Source organism: Sinohyriopsis cumingii, chromosome 17 (genome assembly GCF_028554795.1).
Source record: "Sinohyriopsis cumingii isolate HCF-2022 chromosome 17, ASM2855479v2, whole genome shotgun sequence".
NCBI classification, from domain to species: Eukaryota; Metazoa; Mollusca; class Bivalvia; order Unionida; family Unionidae; genus Sinohyriopsis; species Sinohyriopsis cumingii.
The window spans coordinates 110158782-110172647 of NC_142977.1; positions in this window are offsets into that span (position 1 = coordinate 110158782).

A 13866-nucleotide genomic window follows, 5' to 3' on the forward strand; every position below is an offset into this window, starting at 1 on the left:
TCCGGCTACGGGTTGTTTTTTTTATAGCCTTTCCCGGTTGCCTTTTTCAGTGCCATTCCCGCCGCGGTACCAACGGCTCCTAACGCTGCCGCCTTAGCCACTGCTGGTGCGGCCGCGGCAATCAACGCTGGAATCGCAGCTAACAGCGGAAATATCCCACCGGTCTTTTCCATGTTTTAATCGCTGCGGCCGAGAAATCTATTTGAACACCCTTTTTATTCTTCATCGCATTATTGAAATGTTTTATTTGACGCGCCGTCAACGATATCTTATGATTACCACCCGCCATCTGCGACGGCTTCAGCGTTATTGTGGTCCCGCATTGTTTAGCCGACTTTGATCGTAATTTCTTGACTTGACCATCAGTCAACTCTACACTGACGACACTATACGACATTTTATTGTAAACGCGTTTGTGCTTTCAATTACATGTTTTCTACTGGCGCATCAATGATTCTCATTCGTCCGCCAACACCTTCCAACAGCATTGATTTATCGCTGAGAATGACAGCAACCGCTCTGTAATTAACACCACCCGGGGCTATACGAGCTCGGAAGTGTATATCAACGACGGATTGTCTCGTTAAATCAAGATGTTCCAGCGAAAAATAATAAATCGGATACAGTTTTTTAAAATTAGATTGTGATATTTGCAAACCAGTGTCGACGTTTTGATCACGACCCATATATGACAGCAATCGATGATACACACGTGCGATATGGTTGTCGCCGTAATTAAGCTGTATATCCTCGGATGGTTCCTGTTGTCCGTTTATTCTCAGCGAAACATCCCTGACTCCTAATTGATCAAATATCATATGGCTGCGTTCTTGATTACCCAATCGTTCCCTATTCTGTAGCGCTATAAAAATATGACGCGGGGCCGAAACGCCTTGTTTTGACGCCAAGTGCCATGTAAACGTATCGGCGACGTTATCCTCTTTAGCATCAGTTGTTACCGCTAGCCAACTCAACAACGATTTCCCTCCCTGTTCCATAAATGATAACAATCGTGCTTCCGTGGTAACTGATGGAGTTAACACCGGCATCCACAATGCTATTTTAGTTAAAACAACCTTACCGGCAGCGACACCAGCAGCACGCCATATTGCATTGTTATCATCGCCCCTTCGCGTCAGCGCGATTGTATGCTTAGCCCCATAGATAACTTTTCTAACATTTCTGCAGAATCCAAATATGTGATGGAGTGGAATCGCGCATGAAAACTTTCGGCGTGGTCTTTGCAACATTGTTACTCGTGCTGCGAATCCCATATTGTAATTATCGTTAAGACTTTTTATAACAGTGAAATCAGCGCCTGGTTTTGCTCTGCGATCTGGATTGGCTGCTTCAGCCTGGTCAGCTGCGGTATTTTCTTTCGTCAGCACGTTAACGTACTGAAGATGATCAGCGTTATCGGTGGAGTCCTTTGCGAACATCATAGATGGCCCCGCCGATCTTGTGTAATCATCCGAGTATCTCGCTAACCCAATTATCGTCGTTGCAACATCAACCTCGCGTTCTATTGATTCAATTTCTCGCCCGTCAATAAGATATCTGGCGCTCTCAAATAACGCCATGATACCGTTGTTGACGAAGCCAACTCGAACACGATCGTCATCTGCGTATGGTGCATTATCGGCAGCATTTGTCACGAGTTCTCCCTCAATTTCGATAAACGCTTCACACGGCAAAAAATATTTACTGGTATCTTGGACTTGAAGTTCAATTCGCGATCGTAGGTCAGGTTGCGCTGCATAATAAGAATAAAATTGATAATCACGGACAGAATCATCCCTGCGCACTGGGGCATCCATATCAAACGTGGGATCAGCGGTTCGCGCAAACATTTTATTATTATTCATGTCGGTGTTTTCAATTGCGATTTTTTCGTCGTAAATTCTTTGAATTCTGTTTAAGACCACTCCCCCGCTATTGCGTTCATGGGCGCGTTGGTGGATGACTGAGCCGCCAACGACTCTAGTTTTTCTTCCACGGCGTTATTTATTACTTTACTGACATTTGCAGGCATCACTGTCGTTGATGGCATCTGTTTTCTTTTTGAAAATCCCCTGGATTTCACCAACGACATTAGTTTGTCCCGCGCGGCTGAAAGCGCCTTTCCGGCAACATCTCCAATAGCGCTGATTCCCTTATCACGAATAACATCAATAGCCTTCATTCCTAATTGTTTGGCTAACGGCACTACTTTTGGAGCCATTCTTGTAAATAACCCCGCAATGGTATTACCGAGACCATCTCCATAGTACGCGCGGTAAACATGCAATCGCGAGTTTACCACGTAGACGAGTACTGGTTTATCGTGGTTGTAATGTATAATCATCTTTATTATAAAAACACCAGTTTTCCAATTAGTGATTGATCACCCCCTTCCCACCGCCGTGTGGAAAACCGGAATAAATTTTGTCAAAATTTCCTTGGGTTTTTGCCCTCGATAAAAATCCGGTTTTTTTCTGGTTTTTTCTTGATATTTAGTCATTTTTGGTCGTTTTTTGTTGCCTATAGTCGTTTTTTTTCGATTTTTCAGCAAAAACATCGATTTTCTCTAAATGATTTCCTGGGGTTTTCACCCGTAAAAACCGACCAAAAACGAAAAAAAAAAACGACCAAAAACGACCAAAAACGACAATTTTATAATTTTTTTAATCATCCACTAACTCGTCTATGAGCGTTCGATACGCACTAATGTCCATGATACCGCCCGTAAATAACCGCTTGCAAATATCAGCGGCCTCATTGATTATTTCCGGAGAGTTATTTCCGGCTCGTTTTCCTCCGATTAGTACCTCTAGCCGTGATATATCACTGAGAACACTGTTAGGACAGGTAACGCCGTAGGATTCTTTACCAACAGAGTATCCTTTTCCTTTTTTTAGTTTTACCCTTTTTTCAACTTCCTTGTGGAATGCGTCGTAATCGGGATTACCACGATGTGGTAATGCATTCTCGTGTTTACTCGCTAAATACACTATTCTTGTCCAATCCTTTAACGTCTTTATATTTTTCTCGTAACCGCTATTGATATGCTCCTTATCTCGTATGCTCTTAGCAAAATTAGAGGCAGTAAAATCAACTAATTCTTCCCTGCTGCTGAAGCCTCTAATTTGATCTATTGTGCTCTTCTTGAGTACATTACGGGGTATATTCCCCCCTTTCTCTTTTTCTTCCGGTATTTCTTCCGGTATTTCTTCCGGTATTTCTTCTTCTGGTTCTCTTGCGGTAGCACCTAGTTCTTCTTCGTCGGCCATTGTAACATAAGGTTCTTGTGGGTCCATTATAGCGAGTGGTTGCCTCAAAGACCTTTTTGTTTGTTCGGTCTGAGCCGCTATCTTTTCAAGTACGCCAAGCAGTGACGCCTTTTTCTTTCTTTCTTCGTCGGGAATATCCCCGTATATCGCTGTTTTCACGTCTTTGGTTGCACTCGTTATCGGAGCGAAGAGTTGTTCGCTTCCAACGGTAAAATCAGTTTGTAGTTGCTGCCGCGTTTGAAGTTGTTCTCGGACCCTGTCTCGTAACGGTATGAACTTTTTAAGCGCCGCTAGCCGCTCTCTGGCTAGCCGAGTAGTAAGTGATTCGCCTACCATTATTGCAATTGCGAAGCAATTTCTAATTTCCCGCCGAGTGTACCATCGGGGGCTCCACGGAGTTTTCGTCTATAATCCTTCTAATGTTTTTGATCTTGCTAGAAATCTCCCGGCGTCGTTCATAAACACGTCCAAGTTTTTTTCGTATTATTTCAACGGCAGTAAATAGTCCAATGGATGCATTTGCGTCATTGTGGTACAAGTTTTCATTAATCGTATGTTGTAATCGTTTTATAAAAAAGTACTCGCGGGCCAGGGTAAAACGCCCCCGTTTCGATTGCTCGTTAATAATCTCATAATCGGATAATATTTTTTCACTGTCGAGACCATCAGATAATTCAATTCTTTGATTTTTTAATTTTGAAATCTCGGCTAATATATTATTGATGTCTTCGATATTCATTATTCTTATAAAACATCTTGTTTTTAAATTAAAAAAAAATTATTTTACAAAATGAACCCGCGCGGTGTGTTATTTATTACTATTGATAGTATTTAAAAATAAAAGAGGTATTACAGACAATTCGTCAGCGCCATAGGCGCCGGTGGCCTTATTTACATATGAAAATCGAATTTTGCGTCCGGTCTTTTTTGAGATCGCTGAATTCTGTATTCCTTCTGCAACAAATCGTATTGAGGCGATACAAATGTCAAAATATTTTCCTGCCTCATTCATCGACTGAAATATTTTTTCCTCGTGAGTTGTTGTATCAAATGACTTTATGGGTTTTGCTTTCTTTGGGTATTTACCAGTTTCGCCTTTTTTGGTATTCTGACTTTGCGAGATAGCTTGCAAGTTTATAAGAGAATTATCAGTCTTATTATTATTAATATGATCATCACAAGTCCATTCTCGATTAATCCGTTGAATACCTCAAATACCGCCCTATGAACATAGTACTTCTTCTTTCCGGCACCAAACATCAAATACCCCTGATTATTTACGGTACCAACCGGCTTCTTCAGTCTGCGGTTTCTGACAATGCCGTCGCGAGATGCCTCGTAATTAGCGAGCACAGGGTGAGGTCTGAACTCTTGGTCCATTTATATAATAATACTACTTGTCTAATTTATTATTTGGTTTAATTATAAATCTTTCAACGTAGTCTTGGGGGGTTTTGATGACGGAGTCAGCGGTGGGGTCAATGACAGCGTTTTTAATTCGCTTGTCATAATAGCGTTTTAGTTCCCTGTATCGCTTTCCGCCACAATTAATACACAACTGCGATTTTCCTCTTACACCAACGTGGCAAACCAAGCACGGGAGGAGGCCAAGAGAACCATTACGAACGCTTTGTAAATGATACCCGCAGAATTCACCTCTACATGATTTATTGCACGGGGTTGTCGACCCAATCATCAACCATTTGCATTTATTCATTATACTATATTCTTTCATTTAAATACTTGTTTTAATTATATGGATGAGTTCGAGAGATTAGCAGCAATTAAGCCCTGGAAAAATATTAAGTTCAATCTCGATAGAGTCCTCAAGGACGCACCAAAAGCGTTAATAAACGATAGAACCCTGTTGAGTAAAATACGCGATTGTATCAATGAATTCAAGCGTGATGGCGCATCTCATAGTTGGTCAACATTTCGAATTGATGGCGTTGTTGATGCTACCATGAACGACAAACGCGCAGCAACGATAATATCACAACTTGGCTCCAGCGAGTATTTCTTCAGAGTAAAATTCATTGTCCGGGTGGAATCAGGTGATTGGATCATACGTGATAAATTTGAACCAGTTCTCAGCGACAAGAAAACAGTCATTGTTAGCCGCGACTCCAAGCCGGGGTTGTTAACCGGAATTGACAGACCATACTATGAACGAGCGTATCCTGAAACAGCAGTTGTTTATGGAATATACCCGTTAAATAAGAAACCTGATATCGGAAAACTAGCGCCGATGAAACAGTCAACGGGGATAAATTGTGTAGCAGAACGAATAATAGAGCATTTTACAAATGCATGTCGAGGAAACAAATTGACTGATTTACGACGTAGCAAAATCAACCAGTGGGAGGAGACAGTGCGCGAGCGTGGAGCAACCATCAGCGACATAGCGAGATTAGAAACGTCGTTGAGATTTCCAATAACCGTTACAACGATAACCGGTGAAGTATTACACGAATCAAAGTACAAATCGAAGGGAGCCCCAATCAAAATTATTGATCATAACGAACACGCGTGGACGCCCGCGATCACAGTGTTTCCACGGGATAGAACAGTAAAGTATATACCCGAAGAATTTATACAGGATAGTTTTCTCGCGGAGAGGAAACTATTTGATGCTATTGCTTGTTTGTGTAAAAACGACCCTGTATCAGTGTGGTTACTTCGCAGCGCTGAAAACGATGCGGATACCTTTGATCAGTTTGTAAGACCAAACGGTGAATTATACCGCACTGAAGCGTTTCACAACAAGATGAAAAAAACCGCCATAGAATTTGAAGAGCATGATGAACAACTGCTAACAAATTGTTTTACGATTTCATCGGTTGCGGCTCATGTCGCAGCAAGGAAAAATTCGTGGAGTCCAACACGCAAGGAATTTCTACCAGATGTACAATCCAGTTGTTTGGAATATTATCACGGTGGACTATGGAACACTGAATACAGCCGCGATGCTATAATTTCCGTTGATATGGTTGCCTGTTATCCAGCGAGTTTTCTCGGGTATGGATCCGCCGCTGAGTATTTCAAACGATTTGGACACCCCAGACATGAAATGACTCGTGTTGCTATTAATGGACCACTGCCTGATTTTGATTTAACCGGATTCGCTCGCGTAGTATCATTTGAGTTCGCGGCAGGACTTCATCGCTGTTGCTATATTTGGATCGGTAGGCACATGTCTGAAAAAAAGTGGTTGCCAATAGCGCTGCTACGGTATATGATTGATTGTAAAATGCTAATTTCGTTGATTGTCAGTGACGCGATTATATCATACCGAGCGCAGACTGAAGTCTGGTTACCAGAACCGGAGCGTCTAGATAGCATAATTGACGAGTCCAGAAAACAGATTGATGCCGACGAGGAATATATCATCGAATGGTCCAAAAAGATATTCAACCAACGAAACCGCGAGGCAAAAGATCTCGGTAGAAGAATAATCGGTAAGTTCACACAAGGTGGAAAAAACTGCGACTACAAACGATATTGCTCACGGCTGATTATAGATGACGCAGAATATGATTTCGTAATCAAGGACGCAGTGGCGAAAAATAGATACGTGAACTGCGAAACAGCTTTCTTGTCCAATGGAACAAGGTTGGGTACAGTTGTTACCTACAGCGATGGAGACAGCCCGGCATACCCGCATTTGAGGGCGTCTATGCTGGGTTATGCTTGCATAAATTTATTCTCGATGATAAATAGATTTCCCGACACCGCGGTTAGAGTAGCCGTTGATTCATTTTATATTGACGTAAAGTATAAGGAAAACATAGCCGAGTTTACTAGTCCGGACGAGAGTTGGGGCACATGGAGAATTAAAAATGAAATACGACGCGATTATTCCCCGTCAGCAGATGTCACCGTTGAAAACAATTACCTACGCGGTAATGATCTATCAGAATGGTCTAATGCACCACCGTGTTCTGATCCAATTTGTAGACACAAAACAATTTATTTAAGCGGCTGTGGCGGGTCAGGAAAGACGACTCGGGCAATTGAATTATTTCGAACGCGGGCAAGTATAATCGTGCTTAGACCGACCCATAGACTAGCGCGAGAGATAAAACAACGAAATGTTGACGCCGTTACTTATCACAGCTTTTTTCGATACAGCGGCGGTGAGTGGACTCCTGATCGAATGGGTGAAAAATTTATTCCTGAGGTTATCATCTGGGATGAAATATGTACTGTTTCGTTAGACGTTTTACAAATGTTTCTTGATTGGTTGCTGCTCGCGAATACAGCGGTGATCATGTGTGGCGACCATGGCCAACCACCACCATTTGTCGGCGAGGGTCCACATGATTTTTTTTAAAGGGTTTTGTGGACTATTATGAAGAAACCGATACTGATTACCGGGCACTTGATGAACAACTGCGCGAGGTTAAAAAATTAATCAGATTACAGCCGGATAGAATTCAATGTGAAATAATCCGCGAGGTGATTCCGGAAACGCCGTTAAATGAATTTTGGGAAACATGGAGACCAAACGATTTGATTGTAGCGAGTAGAAAGATAGTCAGAGACACACTTCAGCGGAAGTTGTTTACGTTGCATAAGGAAAAGTTTCCAACGCGTCCAGTGCCGTTATGCTATAGACCCGCGGATACACGGCGGCAGAACATTGAAGTTGAAATCCCGGCCCCGACAGCGTCAGGGACAAAAAAACAAATTCTCGTGCTGAATGATATCGTGCTCGTTGATATCAGCGTCGTCGAGGACGCGCTACTTGCTGATAAATCCCCGTGGACGCTAGGATACGCAACAACAATACATTCCTCGCAGGGACTGACTATCACGGATACAATTGTTTGGATGGTTGATAATCGCATCGAATGGTCAAATCTAGTCTATCTTGCAGTGTCCAGAGTACGAAGGATAAATCAGCTTCGAAGAATTGTTGTTGACGGAGTCACTGACGAAGTCACTGACGAAGTCATCGATGCAAGCGTCATTGATAGAAAACTCTCGGGTTACCGCCAACAGGATAAAAAAACACAACGGCGTTTTGATATTGATGCCGAATTAATAATTGCGTTACGACAACAACAGAATAATCACTGCGCGAGTTGTAATTGTGTAATGCGTTGGCGTTATTCGGATAAAGACGCTCGCCAATTTACCGTGGACAGGATCGATAACAGTCTCGGTCATGTCAAAAACAATGTGAGGTTGACCTGTCTTGAGTGCAATAGACGCAACGGCGCTAGTTAAGACCACGCGGGGGTAATTGAGTATCGTCAGGTATCACTTGTAGTTGCTCGCGTGTAAACCCCCGCTGTGGGGCAGTTGGATCCAGTCTATAGATCGGTGGTCTACCAGTTGATCGTGTTATCGTTGATATGTTATGTGTGGTAACACTCCAGATAGGATCAGTAGCTCTTTTTTTACCGCCTTCAAGCTCTCCTGGTTCATATAGATATCTAACAGTGACATCGCCGAGAATCGGCTTGGAAACGCTATCTATTTTTGATCTTCCGGGTATATACTTTTTTTTAATCGCGTCGCTGGGCTTCATGTTGATTGCTCGGGTAATCTCGTTATTTAACGCGGCAATTACGCCTGGTAACCTTTTGACCCATTCACGAGATCGTTTTTCTTGGATGAATTCCTTCGCGTATTGATATCCAAATAACCGTTCAGCAACAGCCCGATTGAATCGTTCAACAATTGCCTGATCACGATGTAGCGCAGTATGACCTCGTCGTATCGCGACGCTATGATGTTTCAGCGTTGATAAAACAGCTCCGCGAAATTCACTACCAGGATCAACTTGCAATAGATTTGGCCAGCGCAGAGGACCTCTTCGATAAATTCGCCCAAACGCATCGGCTACTTCAGTTGCTGACTTTGTTTTTAATGGCTCCGCTTGTTTGTATCGACTCGCAACATCAACTACGGTTAGCGCGTATTTGTAACCGTTGTCATGCGGCAGAAATAGTATATCAGCCTGATGAACTTCATTAGGTACGCTAACATCAAAGCGCGAGAAGTTGATTTGTTTAGGCTGTGGTAGATAAATTTGCCATATAGCCTGTTTGGACAACCAATTAGCCGCAGTGGCCTTTGTTACCTTTGCAGCGCTTGCAAGCTTACCAATTGCGGCCTTCCCCTTCCAGTATCCTCTCGGAGAATAATAGATGGATTCCATGTTGTTATTATAAACGCTAGCGTTTTCAATTACCAGCGCGAGAAGCTCCGCTTCCAATCATTAATTTACCTTTCATAGCCGATTTTACCAACCATGAGGCCAATTTTTCTTTGAAGGATTTATCAGGAATAGCATTTAGCGCGTGAATTAATTTTACGTCCGCGATATGACGCTGTTGCAGATCGCTACTTTTGTAAGCAACATCATGAGCATGACACGCCTTATCGATAGCGTTTATTGGATACTCACCGGGCCGGGGTTGATTTTGATCATCGAGTCTGATATCTAATCGCGTTCCGGGGCCACAGTAGCTATATCCTGGGAGGTGTTTTTCTCCTGGATACTTTGCCCACGGGGTTCCGGGGAGTTTTGATAACTTGGCTGCAATATCACCTCCTCGCTTTTTTTTAAAACATCTCCGGGTCTAATAGAAATAAATCTAAATTTCTTTATACCGCATTGTACACACTTGCCAGTAAGTGCCGATCTGTTATTTCTTGTTGTAACGGTTGTCATATCATTTGTGCCAGTACGCACTCTACACTTTACCCAATATAGATCCATAATTTATGTATAGAGACATGAATATAATTGACTTTTCAGCGACTAAAACAAGAGAACCAGTTAAGCATGTTGCAGCGTTACCAAACTCGATCCGGATGATTATCATCGGACCATCTGGATCCGGCAAGACGCAATTGTTACTCAATTTAATAATGAGATGGATGAAATGGGATAAATTGTATTTAATCGCCCCTAGCGTAGATGATCAACGATGCTACGAGGTGTTGAAAGATTTCAACGAGAATGCATCAGCGATCGCTAAAAAAAATGTCATCGAGTTTATTACGGATATCAATGATGCACCAGGTATTGATGATATTGATGGCGACGTTAACAATCTAGTCGTGTACGATGATGTTATGTTAGACAATCAAAAAAACCCAGCTAGGATATTTTCCAGAGGCAGGCATAAAAACACTGACGTGATATATGTCACTCAACGATACACTCAGATTCCAAAAGTAATCAGAGACAACTGTAATATTCTTGCTGTATTTAACGGCGTTGATACACACACGCTACGAAATATTTGGCAGACATGGTGCGGCGGTGACATGGACTTTAATGTTTTTCGAAACTTTTTTAGTCATGCTCAGTCGACCCCACATGGATTTGTAACGATAAATTTACATGATCCTCGGACACGATATCGTATCGGACTTGACCAAATATTCGGTTAAATTGTAAATAACCACTTAGCAGCAGGGGGGGGGGCGATGACATCGACGCGGGACGCCCGATGATTACCACGGGAAAACACCAACGAGATGCTGTCGCGAAATATAGCGTTTTCGAGCAAAAAACGCTAAGTCTCCATTTGCCAAACGGAGACTTTATTTTTTTTTTTGTTCGAAAAGTGAGATTTCGAAGGAAGGCTCTATTTGTCGTTTTAAAACCTTAATCAAATTTTGTCGAAAAAGTTGTCCCATTCGCCCCCCTGCTGCTTAACTGCTTTGAATGAGACTACAGGTTGTTGCAGAGCGTTGACTGGAAATATCAGAATTTTCTGACGATTTGGATTCAAATTATGTAACACTATTCCGGATACTTACATGATTAATATAAAACAATGGAATGCAACAAAGACCCTCGCAATCCTTAAACCATCTCCAAAGTCCAAAATGAACACCCATAGTCTTGAGATGACATGTACGTGTTGCATAGTAGAATTGTATGGAACACGATGTAAAACTAGAAATGACAGCCATATTGAACTCATTAAGACACATGTTATTGATAAACAATGAATGTATTTTAAATTTGAGTATGAATTTAGGTTGTCTTTGTTAGACTGTTTCAAAACATAGGAGACAGGATCCAAGTTAGACACAGCTTCCTCCGTCTTGTAATTCGCTTTATTATTTTGCTATCACAGTACTAAACCAAAGGAGAGACAGTGAGAGAGAGAGAGAGAGAGAGAGGGTCGTCCATATACACTATGTGTTCAACTAATAGCAATTTATTTTTACAGTCCTTTTAAGTACTTATCCCATTTGAAATAAAATATCGCTTCCATTTCTTCTATTTGCATCTTTCGTCAAAGCTTTCATTTCTTTAAATAAGTGGTGGTGTCTCATAGAATATCGGATATAATTACTCTCTCTCTCTCTCTCTCTCTCTCTCTCTCTCTCTCTCTCTCTCTTAGACCAAGACAAGTCAAAACTTAGCTGCCATCTATAAAAATTGCTTATTATCGAGAACAGTTAATTAGTTACATGGCCTCGAATTCTCCTTGAGACATTGGCCGATTAAGCACGACAGCTGATTGTTTACCTATAAGTTAGTTTAAACTGGCTGTAAAGTTGTGGGGTGGGAGGTTTAGGTTATGTTGCCTACAAAGTCGTACGCTACACAAGATCAATCAATATATGTTAGGTTATTCATACTTTGCGTGAATATTGATACATATTAAAGTTGGTGAAAAAACTTTGTACATACAAGACGCAAATCATATTAAAATTTATATGAAAGTAACAAGACAGACATTTGATCGAACACTCAAAATATTGCGCTCACTACACGTAGTTTTAAACATGGCAGAATTTTACTGCTTGCTCTCTCAAATTGATTTAAATTTAAAATGCAGAAGGTTTTTCAACATGCGACCACTCTAATCCATGGAAACAAGGAGCTGTGGTGTTGTTTTCAACTCGGTTGTCGTTCTTGTTGCTATTGTATATTTTGGAACTATGTTTTGAAGAAGACTCCAGTACTGAATTCATTACTTCATGGTCTGAACTCATCTTCCTGATCCAGCGCAAATTACCTTAGGCCGAGTTTCAGATCACTCAGCAGTGATAATCAATACACCTCAAAATTGGTTACCTCCCCTCGCACATCAATAATACCGCTGAAACCACAAGTTGAGGACAACAATGATAACAACAACATGACAACTCCGTTTTCATAGACTTGAATGGCAGCATGTTGAAAGTGATGTACAAAACTTTTATATTCTAAATTATTTCAGTTTGAATGAGTAAGCAGTAATATTCTGCCATGTTTAAAACCATACTTAACACTACGTGTAGTGTGCAAAATAGATTGAGTATTCAATCAAATGTTTGTCTTTGTACTTTAATATAAATGATTATATGATCTACGTATTGTTTGTAAGAAGTTTAGTCACCAACTTTCGTATGTATCAGTATTCACAGAAAACATGAAGAACCAAACATATGTTGAATGATCTTGTGTACGATTTTTCAGACAATATAACCAGAGCCGTAGAGAGCGATCACAGGCCCTGGGGTAAGAAACATCCGGGGCTCTCCTACTTCTTGTTCCTAAAATTTTTTTTTATATAAAATTAAAAACTGTAAAGCACAACTTATATACTAGTGAGCGGTAGACAAAAACTGCCTCTCAATAGTATATAAATCGTGGTTTACAAATAGTATCTCATGATTTTATATATTTGCATTATTCACGATTTCATGATAGGTCGGATTAATGTTCATTAAATGTTAGCAGGAAGCAAGACATGACAGTACGTGGGTGGGTGTTGCCAAGAGTTTGTTAAGGCCGGTTAAACATTTTGATTTTTGTTTGCACATATTTCCTAAACCCGTCGATGGATTCCTGCCATATTTTGTATGAATCATGATGAATCTAAGGTAATTTATTCTGCGGCATGCACATTTGCCTTTTGACCTTGTTAGAAGGTGACAGTGAAAAAAATTTGCGTGAAGATTTTGCTTCAAGATTTTCATTTGCATGTAAACCCTAAACCTGTTGATGCGTTCTTTTCTAAACTTGAATGAATTTAAGGCAATAAGTTCAAAGATATGCTCTCGCACACATCTTCAAACTTGGGGTCAGAGTCACTTAACAGAAAATCTGCGTTAAGATCTCGTTAACATGTTTCTTCATTCATTTACATGCCATAAAATCAGATTGCAATAAACCGGTTTGAGCTGGCTTGATCCAGAATAATATAAATTCAGTCGGATGGAACCGGTTCGAACCGGTTCGAGCCGACTAAAGCCGGATAAAAAATGTCGAATCGAGACTTAAGCCATAAAATCGGATTGTAATGAACCATTCTGAATTGGTTTGAGAAAGGATAAACCGGTTTGAACTGGCTTGGACCGGATGGAACCGGTTTGAACCGGATTGAACCTGTTTCAACCGGTTCAAACCAATCCAATCGATTCTTAAGTCATAAAATTGTTTTGTAAGAAACCGACTTGAACTGGTTTGATTAAGGATAAGCTGGTTTGAATAGGTTGGAGACGGCATGAAGCGGTTGAAGCTGGTTAGAACCAGTTAAAACATGTCCAATCAAATCTTAAACCACAACATCGGATTGTAATTAATTCGTTTGAACTGGATTGATGCAGGATACACCGGACTAAACTGATT